The sequence below is a fragment of the Stegodyphus dumicola genome, chromosome 6 (genome assembly GCF_044657685.1).
Source record: "Stegodyphus dumicola isolate Sdum_Otavi_A_Nest chromosome 6, ASM4465768v1".
In the NCBI taxonomy this organism is placed as follows: domain Eukaryota; kingdom Metazoa; phylum Arthropoda; class Arachnida; order Araneae; family Eresidae; genus Stegodyphus; species Stegodyphus dumicola.
Window position 1 is genome coordinate 104,193,872 of NC_140773.1, and position 19,433 is coordinate 104,213,304.

The 19,433-nt window shown below is 32.4% G+C and overlaps 2 long non-coding RNA genes across 5 annotated transcripts in view; one reads left to right on the forward strand and one right to left on the reverse strand.

Annotated features, from left to right (window-relative positions):
• LOC146996814 (uncharacterized) overlaps nucleotides 1–19,433 on the forward strand; it is a 970,208-nt gene that overhangs the window by 355,972 nt on the left and 594,803 nt on the right. The window lies entirely within an intron of this gene.
• LOC146996815 (uncharacterized) overlaps nucleotides 8,364–19,433 on the reverse strand; it is a 71,923-nt gene continuing 60,853 nt past the window's right edge. Inside the window, exon 2 of the long non-coding RNA XR_015041693.1 lies at nucleotides 8,364–9,743. This is a non-coding gene — a long non-coding RNA (uncharacterized LOC146996815). The remainder of the gene's footprint in view (nucleotides 9,744–19,433) is intronic.

Sequence of the window (19,433 nt, forward strand, 5' to 3'; positions counted from 1 at the left end):
ATTTAATCAGAAAGATTAATTTCTACAAAAAAATTGAACGGTTACTTTATGATTACGAAACATTACTTAATGTAGCAAAACAAAACTAATACTTATACCTTTTTACATCCTTGTACGAAGTAAAAAAGAAGTATTGTAATCGCGAAAAATTTCGGGTATCATATTTCAACGAAAATATCCATTTTGACCGCTATCGAATGCAATTTAAAGATGTTTTTGTGTGAGATCTGTACGTAAGGACAGAATAAAGGACTCTTTTCCCCCAAACAAATTATGAAACTGGTTTTAAAGGAATTCTGAAGAGATTTTTCTGTACGTGCTTGCGTATCTTTCTGTGATTTCTGTACGTACTTACGTATCTTTCTGTCGTTTCTGTACGTACTTACGTATCTTGCATAACTCAAAAATGAGTAGCTTCAGAACATTGAAATTTTATATATAGGACTGCTATAACATGTAGATGTGCACTTCCCATTTTGGTTGCAATTGGCAGCACCAAAAGTATATAAATAAATAAATATATATACACTCTGTTACTCGGCTCAGTGAACTTAGTTTCTTTATTCTTATATATTTGTAAATTGGGCATTTTTGCTTTAAAAATGATTGAATTATGTTGATCTGATTAAAAGTTTTATGCCTTTAGTTAACCTGCATGCAATAATTGTGGAATTGTGGAATTATCAACAATTTAAAAGTTTTTTTAAGCTCGGCTAAGCCTAATTTTTTATTACTATGGCAGCCATGTTTGTTTACATTCGAAACTTAGAAAAATAGTGAATTTGTTGCCAAGCTAGAGAAACTAAGCTTCGCTACAACAAAGTAACGTCTTCTTTTATTATTGCGAATTAAATTACGCTTAATTAAATCTGCAATTATCGTTTAAGTTATTAGCTTCTTTTTGCGTAGAAACTGTAGTTTTAATTGCAAGAAATGTTTTTTTAATTGTTTTAACTGTACTTGGTGTTTTATGTTTTTCTATATCTTTTAAATTTTAATGAAAATGTTTTGAATTTTTATGTATTTTTGCCTTGCTGTGAAGTGAGAACTGAATTAATTAGTAGCACACGCGCATTAGGTAAGCGGCGCTGAACCGTCTGTGAAAAACTGTTCCTTTTTTATTTGTTTAATTTCTTTTATACATCGTTTTAAATTTATTACAGTATTTGAATAGAACTTGTGGTAATTCTTCAGATGATTTAACTTTTGTGCACTCTGAGCTATAAAATGAGTGAGATGTAACGCTTTTAAATAAACCTAGCGCCGAAGTGTCGCTATGGTAAATAAATATAGTGAACTTTAAAGAGTTTATAGAGCATTTATTCTATTGTGGTTTATGCGCTATCCAAAAAGCAGATTTAATTCAAAATTCGTTAACTGTTAAGTCGATATGTTTAAATGAAATGCAGGAAAATCGCATATAATTTAATATTCCGTATAAGGAAGTCATGTGATGTTCACTTCAGATTTTTTATTTATAGTATTGCTCTAAAAAATTTTCAAGTGCAAAAATTGTATTATCTTTATCCCTTCGTGAAATAACAAGAAATTTCTTTGAGTGCTTAGTCCACGGCAGGAAATCTAACATACATTTTAACTCTCCAAACTCGTTTTGACATAAATAATAAAATTGGTAATTCGTTCACAGATTTGTGGAAATAAGATTTATTGGTAATTAATTTACTTTCCAGAATGAGATTTACTTATAATGGAATTAATGTACTTTCGAACACAGGAGACGACTTATATTTGATAAATGAATTTCTTGTGCAGAGAAAGTGAAAAATATGAGCAAATAGTCAAACTAATAATTTGTTGGTCTTGAATCGCGTAATTTAAGCAAAAAGAAAACCGGCGGTAGTAATTTTCGGTCACAGTTTTAAAAGTTTTCACTCGCAGATTAATAAGTCAGTTGATGTTTTGCCTCCAATATATGTACTTGCAATATAAACAGACACAATAGGCGGGAAGAGTAAAGGTATTAACACTACAGACTATAAACAAAAAAATATATCAACAAACAAAAAATATATAATATTTGTATGCAAAATATCAGTTTATTAAAATTAATACATAATATCCTTTTTCGAATTAATTTACGATGTTATGTTTTTATAGGCATGGTGAATTTTTATAGGCACGTTCTCTTTAATAACTGATAGATAATTATAAAAAGCCGAAATAAATTTTCAGCTTAATGTAGTTTTATAGCAATTATGCGCAACAGCAAAAAAACTGCCAACAGCTTAAAAATATTTTGCCAGTCATTTCCTTCAAGAAATACTAAACTGCAGAATGCATAAGCGTTTCAGTATGAAAATACGGTACATTTAGGTTATATTTTGATATTAATCTTAATATTGTCTACTTTTCGAAATACTACTTTTAATGAAAAATTATAAAATTAAAAAACTTTATCTCATAAAAAAGCTCATTTGCTTAATAAAAACACATTTTTTAATCAATAACCGAAAATTATGCCAAAATAACTCAAAATAAAATTTCTATTTCTTTCTTTAAATTTTGTAAAAGTGCACAGTCACTCAGACGTTTCAAAGTGCTATATGGAATGTGTTTGTTGGTAGTGGTATTGATAGAAAACTAATCAGGAAGCAACTTGAAAGTAACTAGTAACTTCTGATAAATTATTTTCCGAAAGTGGTTTTCGTGAAATTTAGCAAAATGTAGCAAAAAGTAATTTCCATTTGAGACAGCCTAAATTAAAGAAAATAATAAATAATTATCCTCGTTTCTTGCCTCATATTCTGTAGTAGCTGTCCTTCCACAAAATTGCTCAAGAGATACAGAAATAGTATCTATGTATGTATATGCCTGCATATACATCCATGCATAGTAATAGTATCGTTCGAATGAAATTTTTAAAACGAAAGTTTCTCCCGATTCGTGAGTATTCATTATGTCTGAAACAGTTTGGTTTGGTTTATTTGATTTTGGTAAAGTGCTCGAGGGTTATCTGCCTAATGGGAAGGATGATTTCGTGGAAGACTTTCTAAGGGAAACTGGATCGTATATACCTGACATATGGGGAAAAACACGAAAATGTCCATGCAAACAGACCGTTCACCGGGATTCGAACTCCCAGTGTTCAACTTTATCGATCGACCAGGGTTATATTTGAAATAAATAAACAAAAATAGGAAGAGATTCCTGGAATAAAACAAGGTGATAAAACAAGGTAGTGGCCTCGAAGCATTTTTGGCTGATGGAGCCTTGGTGTATTTAAATTTTCAGACGGTCGCCAGAATCAGAATACAGGCTTACCTAATGTTTATAGAGGGCAGCTGATGCGGTTAGCTTGGTTTAAAAATAAATGAAACACCAATTCCAAATCCAGAAAAACATTTATATAAATTAATATAAATAACTAAATATTTTGATTAAGTATGCCATTGAATAAATTAATCTCAACTAGTGAGAAGAGTGTTTCTCTTCATTGAACAATATTCTCAAAAGCATGCCAGCTTGAAGCAAACGACACATTTCCTCTATCACACTAATGTTTACACGATATTGACGTTTTACTTTAGTAATTTACCTCAAAAATCATAACTTCCGCAAATTTCCACATATTCAAGAATATTCTCATACCTTTCAATGATATTCACAAGTCAAACTTTCAATGATATCCAGAAATTCCCTGGTGTTCAGTTTTGATCTTCAATGTCTTGTTGCAAGACAGCTCGATAAAGTTTAAGGTTTCCTTCCACATAATTTTACTGTATATATTTCAACTCAGATGGAGGTTTACCTCTGAATACAAGCGAATTAATCGAGTTTATCTCCTTGTAAGTAATTTTCACACCGGATGATAACTTGATCGGTGCTTTTTAAAAACTGTGCTCAGTGCTGTATCTGTTAAAGTTTCTTTCTATCATTCGTCAATACACTGACGGTCTGGTTCTAAAACCGCGTGGAATTAGAATTTTTTGTTACGAATATATTGGCGCAGAGGCGTATAGTTTGGAAAGCACTACGATAAAGCAATAATAATGAATAAATATGTATAGTAATTATTTCGAAACGTCAATGTTTTAACATTTTTAAGCATGCCGCCCAACCGGGATAGTGATTAGCGACGCTGATTGCAGCACCGAAGGGCCCGGGCTCGAATCTCGGAGAAGGCAGGGATGTTTATAAATGTGTACTGTCTCTGTGGCATGGGGGTACTCTAAATATGCGGCTTTCCTAAAGTTTTCAAGAGAAGTTGATGGTATGGGAAGCGAGGTGGGAGATCCTCGGACCCGTTTGCCTGGAGTGCTCTCCATCAAAATTCGCAGCGGAAGTGAGCGAAGTCGTACGTTACCTGTATGGTGCTCAAGGCTCTTGCCAAAAGACAGGCACAAACTTTCACTCCTTACCAAGATGGATTTCGTGGGTTTGTTCTTATATTACTGTCAGACAAGTGAAATAAGTGACAACAAAAACGCTTTCTTAAACATTTCAGATTTTATTGTGTAGTAAAAGCAAAGCAAAGCTAGTGTACCGTTATGTAATAGCAAACTAACAACAAAGTTTTATCCTTCAAGATATTTAGCGAGCGATGTAGGTATAAAGCATAATTTAATTAAACAGTTTGCGAAGGTGCTTGAAAAATAATATGACGTTATTCCTTTTGAACAAAAAAAAAAAATGTATGTGTAAGCACTGGTAATATAGCTAAATTGATGAAGTAAATAACTGAAATGTTATGAAATAATGTTACTGTCTTCAGATACAAAAGGAAATCTTTTAATAAGCAATTAAAGCACTGTTTTATGCTATGCATGTGAACGCCTAAATATTATTCTAAAACTTAAAATAGTTTACTTTGCATACCTGAGAATGTTTCTTTATCAATTTTATTTTATATTGTTAAAGAATTTGGAAATTCAAGATGTTCTATAAAAATAAAATGTTAAAAAAATTAAAAATAAGGTCAAATTTCTTCGTGATCATATTACTAACACGTACTGTAATGAATACTATTGGTTAAAAAGGAAAATATGTCGTCACGTACCATTTTGACCTTAAAGCAAATCAACCGGTATTTCGTTTGTTAATATACAAAATAAAAAGCAAAAATACTGGAGATAAGTGATTTTGATTGATGTCAGATGTCACAAGTTAAGTTTCAAAGTAAGTTTAGAAAAAATTTAAGCAGGGATTATTAAAAACTTGCCACTGAATACAAATGACATTGAAGGACATAAAGTAGGCTGAGATATGAATTAAAATTTTTTTTCACGCGCGTATATTATAAATGCGAAACAAGTAAATTCAACAGTTGTGAACATACCATAGTTTCTTTTATCCTTCAGCGTCAGGCAAAATAGTAATAAGCTTGCTGGCTTCAGTTCACGTCAACAACAAAATTAGATTCTATCTGTTTCGAGAGCTTAATAAGATTTTTCAGAGATTTTAAAAGAAGTGCTAACTTTAATTTCGTATAGGTTATGGACCAAACAACACGATAATTTTCTTTGTCCACATGAAGTGATTTTGTCCTACTGAATGGTTTCTTTTCGAGTCAAATAAAACAAATGATAAATAAAACAAACGGTGATATGTTTCAGTTTCTTTTCTACTACAAGAAGAAGAATACTGTTGAATAATAAACGAGTTTTCAACAACAGCGATCAAAACATTAAGTGTCTTTACTGGGAATTAAACAAGAGTATTCCAGTTTGCTAGTTGGATTTGCTTGGAACTGCATCATAATAGCATGATGGATGTATCTCTTTATTGTTATAGTAACTGTAACCATTGATACCGGACGTTGTTTTTTTAAAGCAGATTGACGATGATTATCTTTTCGAAATTTTTAACGGCATACACAGAAGATACACTTTAAGCATATAAATTTAATAAAATTAACACTTTCCAGCATAAGATGTAGCACTTGTTTCCATACAAACACCAAAAAACATTAAAAGTCAAAAGCAAAAAGTTAGATAGTAGTAGAATGATGTAAAAAATGACTTATTTGAACATTCTGAACTATATTATGGATGCGTTACTGATAGTTAAACAATTATTTTCTGTATCTTTAAAGTGCCTTTCTTGAACCCGCCAATGGCTGAGTGGTTAAGGCTCTGGAATTGTAATTCAACATAAGGTCAAAAGACAAAAAGGTTTGGCTCTTCTCAACGCTAACGTCACTTGCTTACATAAGTGTGAGAAAACGGAGATACAAAGGGAGTAGGGAAGAAATCCTCTTTGAAGCATACCAAGGAGTTAAAGGCATAATACAAGAGTAAATTTTGCAGTATAGTAACTTTGGTTCAACCCGGCTTTTTATATGAGCGAACGGCGTGGCTGCATGGGAACGTTTGCTGATTTGTACATATTTAATGTGAATACAAATTAGTTTCACTTGAAATGTTTTCTGTGAAGCTATCTTTTCTCTCCGGCGGATAGCCCTAGCATGCTTTGCTAAAACATTAATCTAACCTGAGCTTTTAATAACATGCTTTCTTTCAGTCGAAGCGATTTAATTTTCTCTATTGATAGACGTGTGGATGCAACGGTAGCGTCTTGATTTACGAAATAATTTATGGATCAACGGCAAATCTTTGAGGAAGAAAGGGTGGTACTAAAATGTTATGGGGAGAATTTTACTGATTCCTCACTGAAGTCCTGAATTTATTTTAAGTTTTTCTTTAAGCTTTTGGTTTTTAATACCAATGTTAGCAAGTCTTAATTCCTGTGAATCCAATAGAAATAAAAATATTTTTAACTACTGATATATTAACTGCTGCCCTAACTCCTTAAAGGTAGCTAAAACGAGTTAGGAGAATCTTGTTATATTCAATAAAATAATTATATGTAAAATAATTTCAAGTTTTATGCAAGTGTGGTTTGAAATTATGCAAAAGCCAATCTTAAATTATCATTACTAGTGCAGCAAATGAAGAGTATCTCAGATAAAAATGTGACTACAGCATGTAACTATGAACCCGTAAAGATACATTTAAAAACTTTTTGAATTGCTATGGCAATAGTTATTTATTTTATTTAATACAGTAGGATCTTTAATTAATTTTAGAACACTTTATATAATGGCACCTCATTTAGCGAAAGTTATTAAGAAGGAAAGATGCTTTTATACCTGCAATGTTAAAAGAAGAAAATTATTGTGTTGAAACGCTACAAAAATAGTCTATTAAAAGCAACAATTTATTGAGCTTTAAAGCAGTATGTAAAACACAAATAAATTGATATCAATCACAATTTTTGAACAAGGATTCCTGAAAAGAGACAAACATTGAGAAACGAGAAATTTTTTTTTTTTTTTTTTTTTTTTTTTTTTTGTCGGGTTTCATGAGAACTGATGATATCAAAATCAACTGTTCATCGAATTATGGAAGATATGGACTCAAAACTCTTATAGAAAAACGGACATTCAGGAAAGGAGAAGAAAATGGAAAAACTGAATTATAAATTTTAAGGCAATTTTTTTACATTTCTTCTGTGTTTCAGTTTCTTCTGTATTGAAATTTAAACAATCGATTCCATCTGCATATCAGTGGAACCACATGGTAAATGATGAATTGTATTTTATTTTTCCTTCTCAACACTAAGAGAATGTTGAATGTCAATTTAACATTTCTTAGTTTTGCTCCCCTGCACTTGAAGACAAAGCCTTAAGAAAAATTCGCGAGAAGGTTATAGACGAACAGGACATGTTATAGACGAACAGGATAAATGCTAAACCAGTATTTTATCAGAGAACTGTAAGCAGTTTGCTTAATTCAGTATACCCTTTTTAAGGCAGTTTCTCTCTCCTTTCCGCATACCTTCGGGGTGTAATTGAACCATACTCGGCGCGTATTCGAAAGGTCCGGGGTTCGAGTCACGGCGAGGGCAGTGCACAGTTTTTAAGTCTCCAGCATCAAAAAATCTAATGCCTCTACCAGTGGCGTCGGAACTAAAAGGTGGTCGACAATAATTCGTCACCATCAGAATTTGGCGATTGGGAATTGTCCGTTAATACCCAGTCACCCTTTAAAAGGGGGAGTATGTAAGTTATTTTCTCTATTCTGTCCGCATGCCTTCGTGGTTTAATCGGAAACATACTTGACGTGTATTCGAGAGGTCCAGGGTTCGAGTCCCCGGAATGCATTTTCATTTTTCACTTCTCCTGCTTCAAAAAAATCTAATCGCTCTACATTTTTAATTAAAAAGTAAAGGTACTTTGTTCTGGCTGGACGTTTACCATCCATTATACAAAAGATGTCAACTATATGAAGCAGCAGAAAATTGGTGTTGTGTGTAAAAACAGTTAAGTCCCAAACGTATTTCAAGCTAGATGTATAACGAGGCTTTGGAACACCGTTAAAAGCAAACATTCAATGAAACATGTAGCCTAGAAACTTGACTGAATTCATGAGAATACCTTAATATTAAAGCAATTTCTTATAAAGAAAAATAATAAGTGTGCTTAAGGAAAACCATACCAAATCTTGGCAAATTAAGCCATAAAGAAATTTATGCAATGACAACAACAACAACGATAATAATAATCTGACATGAGTTTTAATTTAGTATGCATTATGGTATAAAATTTAAACATTTAAAATTTTGTCCCATTCTTATCTACAGTCCTCCTTTTTTATATAAAATCAACGTTTCGCTAAGTGTGAATTCTGCGTGATATTTACGTTCAGAATAGTATGCTTCTCTTCCTTTAATATTCATTTAAAAGTTTACATTGTAAATAAAAATATTTGAAGGCGGGGGAATAATTTCTTAACATCACTCTTAGATCATTTCTTGCATTAAAAAATTAGTCTTGAAAGTGTGTCTGTCTATTAAATATTTAATTGAGAGAAATAAGTTGATACTAAGAGCAATTGTATAAAATGTTTTGAAAATAAAACAGTAAAACAACGTTAAAATTTCCTTTTATTGTTCCCGATGCCATCGATATACCAAAATGAATTTTTCAGCAAGCGATTTTGTTTCCTTCCACGTGAAGCTATATGCACGTGCATAAACATATTTCTGTTTGCACAGCTTTCGCTTGTCATGGTATTCAGTCTTTGCTTTTTACGATAGTCTCGACTTGCAGCCTTTAAATTTTGCACCTTTTCCTTCAAGAAAACCATCAAATGTTGGGAATAATAGGAATCGCAGGGCACTAAAGAAAAGGTCAAACAACCCTAGTCAATCACTTCTCAGTTGCACAATGTACCTAATTACCCACTGCAAGGAGTTGAACCTGTGCTCGCAGCTGTGGCTTGTCAAAAACGTTTCTTTGCCGGAAGAACGCTGCAGACCACGGACGTCATAACGCACTGTTTGCTTTTCCGTTATTACATCGTGTAAAGAGTTTCTCAGCTGTTTGATTGTGGTGGAACTCAGCTGTGATATTTTACAAGAGCGTGGGCGGATGTCAGAGCCAAGCATACCTTCAGCTACATGAACTTATGCAGTCATCGTGGAACAGCAGGAAATTAACGAAATTTGAACTGCTCGACTAGAAATTAAAACTTAATGTCTCTTACTCTTAAATTCACAATACTCTTAAATTCATCACAATACTCTTAAATTCTTCGCAATCATTTCCAATCTACCAAAATCTATAACTGAAGCTAATGTCTTGCATAACGATCTTATTCTTAGCAAAGCATTTAAAAGCTTTCTCTTGTGTCGGGGGAAGGCTAAACTTTTGTTTCCGTTTGACAGGTGGCGCTGCAGTTCTTGTCTCTTTTACAATGGGTATTCTAAAACCTAGTTTTCTGCTATAAGAAAGAAAACAATTACTAAGTCAAATAGGATAATATTGTAAATAAAAAACATTTTTTAAATAACAAATTTTAGTTACTTCCAGCGCATGAGTACTTCATATTAAAAAGTTTTTTTTTTTTTTTTTTTTTTTTTTTTTTTTGAAATAGTCGAGCATTGCTCATTGCTTCTTAGCTGAATTTTGTCTCAAATGAAGACCTGAAATGAGATTAAAAGTGTTTTTCTGATCCATGGTGCTTTGCATATACAGGAAAGCATTTAGTAAAACTTCATACGCATCACTTGCTTCACTTTTTTCACATGACATTTTCCTTACTTCATATGGCTGTAGTGAGACAAAAATTTCAAGTAAATTCAACAAGTTGTAACTTCAGTTGGGACAAGACATAGAGAACGAAACCTATGGAAAAAATTCGCCATGGAAACAATACATCGAGGCTCTGTTGAGTTTGTATTCCTATTTCTGTATTTGTAGAGATGGGTTGGATACTTTTTTTAGAGCAAGAAACGAGAAAAATTAACTCTGCTCACATCTGGATTTGAGCCATGGATCTTCTACTGATTGACTAGACGTATAATTGCTTAATCAAGAGAAAATGCACAGGACGGGAGATATGATTATTCTTTAACTGTGTAAATGATATATTTTCGACAAAATGAATCAACGTTTTTTGCTTTTTTAAAAAGCATCTGTGACAGAATCTCTGAACTTTTACTGAACGAATCAAGAACTAAATTTTACTTAATTTTAAAGCCAGAAGGATTCTCATCCCTCAGTTTCTAGCATTGGTAAATCAACAAAGAAGTTTAAGCTTTTGAACTGAATGTACATTGCTCAAGAGTTATAACTTGAAAGATTCCTTAAAGATTATGAGTTACTTCGTAAGGCAATACTTTGGAAGCTCGATATTTGCTAAGTTGCAGAGAGGATAAATTAAAGACGTTATGTTTTGTGCAATGACAATGTTCATGGAAAAAAGGACGATAAGTGGAGAATGACATAGCGTAACACAATGGCTTAAGAAATTTGGTAAGATGCGTGAATGTATTTCCAACATTTAAATAAGAGAATTTAAGTATATTAGACACGCATTTTTTTTCTTAAGTTTCTTCATGTTTTCAACATCTTTTAAGATCGTTTTGAATACAATTTTGAATGCACTTTTCTCAAATGCTACTAGTGAAAATGAGATTTAGATTACTATATAGAACTTGCAGAAACTGATTGTGCAACTGTGTTCATAAATTATATTTGGGAATTTATTATTATTGCAACAAGTTCTTAAGTAAACAAAATCGACGTGAAAAAACGATTCGGCGCTAAAATATTACGGAGGAGAATGTAATAATTATTTTTTTTTCTGGTATTATACCCTTTTCATTTCCTTAAACATAATTATTTAAAGTTGGCCTTGATATAGTTAACAAATTGTGCCATATATGGTTTAAATGAAGACTATGTCAAAAGAAATTTACACACCATATTTGTTTGACATTTGAATAGAATCTGTACATTCGTTAAATGTAGAACAAGGGCGGTCTTAATAGCTACAAGGTGACATATGAGTATTCAATGACAATAGCACGCAATGGTAAATCTTTTATGGGTCTTTAATTATAATGTCTAGTCCTAAAATTATGTACTTAGAATTCAGACTTAATAGTATAATTATCTGGAACGAATTGTGTATTCTAATTTGTTTGCAGTTACGGAACTTTATGAAAGAAATCCATTAAGCCATAAATTGCATTGCCAAACTAAAAACAGTTTTACTCATTGTTTTACATTTTCGAACAAGACTGGAAATTTTATTATATTTCATTAAAATCGTATTAGTTTATTTATTTATTCACTCCCTTGGGAAGTCAATATAATATTTATTTTGCTTAAAATTTCCTGGAAATTTCGAAATTACCTGAAATGAAACTGTCAGTCATTGTAATAGGTTAAAAGAAATTCGTGCAATTTTTCCATATAAGCTAGAAACATCAAAAAGAGTTTCTTAATTCTTAAAATTTGGTAAAATCTATCCATGAACTGAAGAAAAATTCTAAGCATGAAATGACTTTTTCTTCTTCAAGATGCAAAGATAATTTTCACCATTTTGCCATAAAGCAAAACGAACGCGACCGCTCCGAGCTAAAATGGAAGATTTAGAAACTCAGAATTTCCAGTTTTTGTATACCATAAACAAAACTAAGTTTTAGGCCCGTTGCAATGTTACGATTTTCGATATGAACTCCGCATAAATCCCACTTAACTGAAGAGCGATGAAAATAATTTCTTAGTACAAAGTCCAGTCTCTTAAGTCTTTTTGAATGTTTCATTCTTTAAAGAATAAAATACGTATCTTACAATAAAGGCTATTTTACGACGAAGAAAAGAGTTTATGATGGCAACTTATTTTATCGAGAGTTTGAGTCCTTAGTACTCCGTTAGAGCTCCACAGTAGCCCTTTGGACATAATTGTGGTGTAATGAGGCCACTCCAATAAGTCCTAGAACTTTTTCTGACTCAAAGTAGGTGCAGAAAGTTGTTGTAAATCCTGTGAAACTCGAAAAGAACACCTTTACATCCATATTAATTACTCCCTCATCTAACACAGAATTAAATACGAGTGGTTACAAACTACGAGTTCATCAAGATCTCTTCAAATAATTATTACAGATGAGCAGGAAGAAATTGGTTATTTATTGTGACTAACAAGAGTATACAGTAAATAAAGCACATATAAATAACTCAAGGCGAATGCAGAGATTACCAGGATTTATGCATCCTGGTGATATCCTCCAGCAATTGGAGATCGTTAATCTGCATTCGCTGAAACACTGCATAGTCCGAAAGGTGTTACTGTAGACTGCCGAGTTAAACGTAACATATGTAGTAATAAATAAGGGTACAGGAAAATATGCTTTGAGATTTTGGAACCTCGGAAAAACTCAATTCTAGAAGCTCAAAAATGCGTTTTTCCGAAACTTCCAGAAAATACATTTATGTGAACATTGGGATCTTGTTTTACGCTGAAACCATACGCACAGATCCTGAGAAAACCAAAGCTATTCGTTAATGGCGTTGCCTGTAGGTTTCTGTAAAATCCCAAAGGATTTTACACCCCATAACAGAAAGGATGTTGAGTTTAGTTGAATAAAGAGGGTGCCTACAATAATTAATGTACTGCCTATAGAAACTAAGGCAGGGCATAATTCCTTGTAATTCTAAAGAAAAATTTCCCCAGAAGATTTTTCGTTACTTTAAATGAGATGGATTGATATGTACTATGTAATACTGTTGTGTAACTGTACCATATTTTTTCTTACTTTTTTTAGTATTTATTTCATATTTATCTGTCGAAAACAGTTTACGTGCTATCCGAGATATGCCTTACCGAAATGTTTCCTATTCAGTTAGTTTGGATAAATAGGGTTCTTGAATACCCAAAGTACTTTATCCTGTAAATGTCGTTTTCTGATTCAGCACGAAGTTTTAACAGGGAAATGGCAAAGAAAACTAAAGGTGTATAGATGTCCATTATTTTGAGGAACGGACGTCAGCTTCTTTCACTGGAATAGTGGGTGAGCTCTTTTTATTCTCACAAGCTTTAATATACTTGGGTAAGAGTTTTCTAATATTCCCATCCAAAAATATATTTTATTTAGGGAGTGTTATTTTTCTAAAATTCCTTCAAATGACTCCTTAATGAACTGTCGACAAAGGGAACTTGTTGCATATTTTATCTTTATTTTTAGGAATTTCCTCCAGACTGGGAAACAGATTTCTGATCTTTTCATTCAGAAACTTTTGTAGTTTATCAAATATCATTACATTTTAAAAATTTAATTCAAATGTATTAGCTAGGTATAAAAATGCAATTTATTATATCTATTGAAATATATTATTTACCACTTACTACACGCAAGTATTCGCAACTGGCATTTGCATTATTACAAATTCTCATTTAACTGGGAGAACAATATATGTTCTTCAGACTCTTTTTACTTCCTTGTAAGAAGTAAAACACGTATTGTAATTATTACAAATTCTCATGTAACTGGAAGAACAATATATGTTCTTCAGACTCTTTTTACTTCCTTGTAAGAAGTAACAAACGTATTGTAATCACGAAAAATTTCGGGTATCATATTTAAACGATAATATCAATTTTGACAGCTCTCGATTCAATCTGAACGATGTTTTTGCTTGAAATCTACATGAACGGACAGAATAAAGGTCCCCTTTTCATAAAAAGGAATAAAAATTGATTCTTAGAAGAGTTTTTTTTTTCGTGATGTCTGTACGTACGTTCGTGTGTATGTATCTCACATAACTCAAAATACTCGGCTCAGTGTGAGCTCAGTTTTTTTTATTCTTATATGTTGGTAAATTGTGCATTCTTTGCTTTAAAAGTGATTAAATTATGTTATTCTTATGTTTGGGATAAGGTTTTTATGCCTTTAGTTAATTTGCATGCAATAGTTACAGAATTAGCTACAATTTAAATGTTGTTTAAGTGAGACTAAATCCAACGCAGCAGCCATTCGTGTATATTGGAAAATTAGCAGAATAGTGAATTAAGTCTTTCTGCACCTTCAGTGTCCTTTTGCCGAGTGAGACCAAACGTAAACTTTCGTTTTTGTGCACCGAAAAATCTGCCTTTCCCGCTGGTCGAATTGCTTGATTTCGAGCGGAAACTATATTTAATTCTAAAAAAATGTTTTAAACTGTTTTAACTGTATTTGATGTTTTATGTTTTTCCATATTTTTTTAATTTTTAATGAAGATGCTTCGAGTTGTTATGCATTTTTGTCTTACCGTGAATGAATTAAATGAATGGAAAATGTATCTCTAATGATATTCGAGAAAATAAGTTTAAATGAAATGCAGCAAAAAATGTGTATAATTTAATAGACCGTACAAGGAAGTCATATGGTGTCCACATCAAATTTTATTTCTTTAAGAACTCAATTATTTGAAATTGGTTGCCATTGACAGATGTTTCACAGAAGTTTGGAAGTTTCCCGTGGATATTGCTAAAGCTTTTAAAACGTTTCCTTTTGTCGTTATAAAAGATAATTTGCTATTAGAGATAACCGCAATAACCTTTCTGGCATTTCATTTTATCTTTACATGAGTTACAAACCTGTTCAGAATCTCTACAAGCTCAAATTTCAAGTCTTTTTTTTTTTTTTTTTTTTTCATGTATCGATTAAATTCGTTGTTCGATTCACAATGGTCTTGGATTACTTACAAATGATGTTTATCGGCCAAAGTAAAATGTGTTTGAAATTTTGCCATGAAGAATTCAAATTCTTGTTCGAAAAGGAGAAATCTTTCACAGCTAATCATAGTTGGACACTTTGAAGAAATTTTCGACTTCTCCCCTTCCCTTCGTACTCTCGTAATGTAACTGGTAGCACTTCCAACTACTGTTTGCACAACGAGATCGGAAGATCCGGGGTTCGAATATCGTTAAGTACATAGTCGATGTTTTCGGTGTCTTGCTGAGGGGGGGACCTAATAGTTCTAAAACTTTAACACAGTTTTATCTTCAGCTCTCTGAAAATGACTAAAAAAACTTCTTCAGTTAATTTCTTTTAACACTTTCATAAATAACTGACTTCTTTATTTAATATTATTAACTCCAATGTAATACTTCCCAAAAGCTTCAGATTTTTAACATCTTAGATTTTCATGTTTCATTATTATTTTCAAAGTCAGACGGGGTACTTTACTTTTCTGTTTGTTACACTCAGTGATTTCCAAATAAATAACGGTTCTTTCTCCTTCCGTATGCGCAAAATATATTTGTTTAAGAAGAGGAAATATGTCATATCGCTCTTAAAATCGATAAAGGTTGATTCAGAATCAAATCTATGCCAACTAAAATTGTTCTTTTGTTTAATTTTAAACTGGCTTTTAATATTCCAATCAAAAAACATACCACAGAGGCTAAAATCGTCCTTCAGGGAACACTGACAGTATTAAAATAATCTGAAACTGGATACCATAATATTTCTTATGCATATTGGTATGTTTGTTGAGAATATTGTGGGGTTTTATGTCAGTAAGAGAAATATTTTTATATGAGAAGGAAATTAAGTATGTGAAATGAATATCATTGTGTTTCTACAAAAACAGTTGACTCATTGATACTCAAAACGTTCCATTTAACCGGTGGTTAATTATAATCATGTAGCACATATTTACGCCGCATGATCGTAGACATTATGACTTTTAAATGTTTAATGCCTCATTACTAAATGTTACTAGCTCTGCGATGAACTTAAATTTATTATACTCAGTATATTATTTTTTTTTGCACTTTACGTTGCAATACTTACTCATTCCCTCATATTATTGAACTTAAGATAAAAAAAGGATGAAAAGATGAAATAATAATTAAGTATTTTTAAATGGAATATTAACCTGAGATTTGGTTTTAAGCTGAAAAAATATTCACCTATTTGACTAATGATTTTTAAACTGATACTCGGAATCGAACACAGGAATATCTCGAATTAATTTTTTTCTTGTAAGAGTGGAAATGAAAATTCGATTTTTAAAATAAGATATAGTCATTAGTTCGGCTTTCATACTGCCTGTGTGGTGGGTGGCATTTAATAAGCTCTCAAAAGATTGTTTTGCTGTTGAGAGCAAAAACTAGAACTTGTTTCTTTTTTCAAATTCAACTTAATTTTCATTTTAGTATATGAATTCGCAATTCCGATGTGTCGAATTAAGAAGTTCGTAGATTGAAGCGTGACTGTATATTCATGAATATCATTGGAAGTACATAAGAATGTTAAGTGTAAATAAAAATGTATATGGGGAAAATATGCGAGACAAAGCGCTAAAAACAATTTTTATCCATTATACGAATGGTATAAACATTAACAGTAGTCTTCTGATTTGTGTTATTTTTGAATCACCAAATCTGCGCACTAAAGAACTATTTTAACTTTAACCATAAATCAAAGATCTACTAGGACGAGGTCTAGCAGAGTTGGCAATTTGCCAGGCCAAATGAATGATTCTAAAAGATAGAACTACGATTTGGTTGTGTGAAATAAAGCAAAAAGTTGAATAACTAAATTTTAAATAAAGGCAGGTTCTTGTTAGTATCGGTTGATATTACTAGTAGGAGATGATATTAAATTCAGAGACATTCAAGATCTGCAGTTAATTATTGATATTTTTGGAGAAGCAGTAAGGCTGCTGGTAAAAAAAAATTAAATTTTGAAGTATATTTATCAAAGTGGTAAAATTATAAGCATAAATAAATAATTCTTATTGTTCTTATTCGGTATTCGATTGCTGACAAATTTTCCCATGCTGAAAAATTTTTCCTATGCTAATGAGCGGCCGGGCCATTCGGGTAAAGGTTTTCATCAGGGCCATTTTTAAGTTGTCTAATAAATTCCATATTGAAAAAACTTCGGTAAATTATCATTTCTCATGTACTGGACTGCACGAAAAGAATTTCTATTTGCGCCGATCCCTCGTTTATAATTTTTTAAAGGTTATGAATATCTGCACTTGCAACTTTGTTGCAACGCGGATTATATTTAACTATCTAGAGATGTTAACGCCTTTGTTGAATCTGCACGTTTAAATTCTACCATTGAAATTCTTTACAAAAGATGGTTACCTTTTTAATTCTCAGTTTAAGCTGACTAAGTCCATATTTTAACTTTCAAAATCTCACCGAAGGAAACATTGTACATGCTCAACATTTAAAACGTGTCAGACTCAATGTATACATTTTAGTTTTAGATACATCCTTCGCTATTCATTTTATGCTTGTGTCAAAAAACAAACACAGTGTGCTCCAAATGTAATGAAGTCGGATGAAATTCTGTTTATATTTAACTGTCACTCTGCGAACCCAGCATGTGCAGAAACGGATTTCGTGCCGCCAACTGCGTGCGTTAAGTATATAAACGTCGGGGGTTAAATGCGAAATCAGGTAGCGAAGTAGCATTGAGACTGCGCCAAATTAATTAAATTTTTTTGCCTCCACAGGTGAGACGGTTGACTCTCTGTTGAAGAGCAGATATTTAAAGGTTTAATAAGAAGGATTTTCTTTCGAGCAAGGTTTTCTTTACCATAGCTTCCAAATCCGATGGCTAAATAACCAAAAAAATAATAATAATAATAATAATAAATAAATAAATAAATAAAATAAAATAAATAAATAAACAAATAAATAAATAAATAAAAGGTAAATAGACAAAGCTGTATAAGTCTATTTCAAGAATCAATTAGCATTTGCAAATTTAGGAACTCAGTAAACTCTTGCCGAGAGTGGTTTTGGAGGATGCGATTTCGCAAATATGCGCTATCGTAATTCTTTCCATTTAATTTACCCAAAGTTAGAATTCCATTCATATGCTGTTCAAAGTTCATTCAGCAACACTAAATGCTTGCAGACATCAGTTCTAGCTAAAATATATCAACAAATTAAATAACTTCCGTCAACTGAAAATGAAGCCAAAGAACTCGTACAAATTTCAAAAACTATTGCCAATAACGGATTTTCAGATATGAAAGAACGGGAAGTCAAAGAATTAATCTAGAAATGACGATCCAGGTAATGATCAATGAAGAACTAGATCATCTTTTATAACACCAGCCAACAGTGAAAGCAGTCATAATGAAGAAGATAAAGCGCCTTTTAAAATGTTGAATGAATTTTTAAAAAAGGCACAGGAACTGTCTGATTTTGAAACGGAGATTGACTCAAATGATCAAATTTTCAAATAAAGAAATGAAATGACACTTTATGACAAGCAATGAGAAGCTCTGCGCTCCTTACCGCGAAACTTCTAAAGCGTTGCCGCATTGTCCCAAACAAAAATCACTAACTTTAACTAATGCATATAAGATATTTCTCCCGCCTTCTTAGAATGCCTTCGTAGTGTAATGGTCAGCACACTCGGAGCGCATTCGAGAGGTCTGAGGTTCGAGTCCTGGCGAGGGCATTGCACATTTTTCACGTTTCCAGCATCAAAATAACCTAATGTCTCAACAATGGTGCCCGAACTAAAAACGGTGGTGGATGATGATTCTCCACCACCAGAATTTGGCGATTGGGTCACCTGATCCCGAGTAGCCCTTTAAAAGGGGGAGTATATAAGGTATTTCTCCCGCCTTTTTAGCATGTCTTCGTGGTGTAATGGTCAGCACGTTCGGCGCGTATTCGAGAGGTTCGAGTCCCGGGAGAGCATTGCTTATTTTTCATCTCTCCTGCTTCGAAGTAACATAATGTCTCTACACGCGTACTTATTAAACAGTTTAAAAAACTCTAAATTAGCAGTTTCGATTTTGCCTTTTAATTACAAAAATATATAATTACAAAAGTTAAGTATATTAATTTATACAGGTGACAGGTAGGAGCAGGTTTGGGACATCCGGGCGGCTTTCACTGACTATTCAGGTATTGTCCAGATGCCGCAACTGTCCAGAAAAACGACATTGCCGAAAAGAGGCTCCACATTATAGTAAAAACGATAGTCTGAAGATCCAGATTTGGGAAATAAAGGAACTGTAGTACTGTAAAACGTTTTTTGCTAAAAAATCTTGGAAGAGAATGGAACTGTATACTAGCACATTTGTCATGCAGCATAAACCACTTATTCAATTCAAATTTTTGGCTTTACGGATCTTCAGAAGTTTGTCTATTAATTAA